At 35.3% G+C, this 872-nt stretch overlaps 1 pseudogene; it reads left to right on the top strand.

Annotated features, from left to right (window-relative positions):
- Window positions 1-400: 400 nt before the first annotated feature.
- Window positions 401-642, top strand: LOC123391235 (annotated as a pseudogene).
- The last annotated feature ends 230 nt before the right edge of the window (window positions 643-872 follow it).

Genomic DNA, 872 nt, shown 5'->3' with positions numbered 1-872 from the left:
ATTAGTCAATATGTAATACATCATTACTTTCAGATACAGAGTTCAGTAATTCATCAGTGGCATATAACACCCAGTGTTCATCTAGAATCTCCTCAGTTCCTCAGTGCTCACTTCCCTAGCATGGTGGGGGGAAAGTCCCAGTTCCACCAATGAGATATCCAAGGTCACGGCAAGGACCGCTTTCTGTTTAGGACATAGAAATCTGCAATTTTGCTTTTAACTAACAATTGTAAAAGCCAGTAAGAAACAAAATTATATATTTTCTTGAAACTATCAAAGACCTGAAGTCATAAGGCAACTAAGTAAATCATTATCATGGAGAAAGTTCTAATTATCATATGAAATGTCCTTGACTTTCCATCATACAATTTCTATTTGTGTGAAAAACACATCCATGTTTAGCTTTGCACAGTGGCAGTATTGTAGCCAATGGGGTTTATCTGAGGCACGATTATTGCTAATTGAAAAACACATCCATGTTTTACCCTCTTCTCTCTCAACTGTGAAGCATTAATCCTTTCTGCCGGCAACCCTATAATACCATACAGCTACTATTTTATTTCCCTGCTCCTTATATGTGAGAGACTTCTCAAAATACATATTGGGGTAAAAATGGTATTTTAAGGAAATCAGTTTATCTGTAGTGACTAAATTGCAGAAGTGAAAGAAAGAAAGAAAGAAAGATCAAAGAGCTAGGAGTTATTTCATGACCTGAACCACGCCTCTAGAGAAAGGAAGACTATGAAGATTCTTGAGCAAAATTTTCCAATAAACTAGAGCAGATATGCACTATTATTTAGATTATTACATCACAGATATTAGATCAGTTGATATAATTACTTAAAATATCCTTTTACATGGGGTGTCTGTGT

The sequence above is a fragment of the Mustela putorius genome, unplaced genomic scaffold (genome assembly GCF_011764305.1).
Source record: "Mustela putorius furo isolate JIRA1106 unplaced genomic scaffold, ASM1176430v1.1 tig00000083_pilon_pilon_pilon, whole genome shotgun sequence".
Lineage (NCBI taxonomy): Eukaryota > Metazoa > Chordata > Mammalia > Carnivora > Mustelidae > Mustela > Mustela putorius.
Note: the sequence above shows the minus strand (reverse complement) of the source record. Positions and strands in the feature narration are given on the sequence as shown.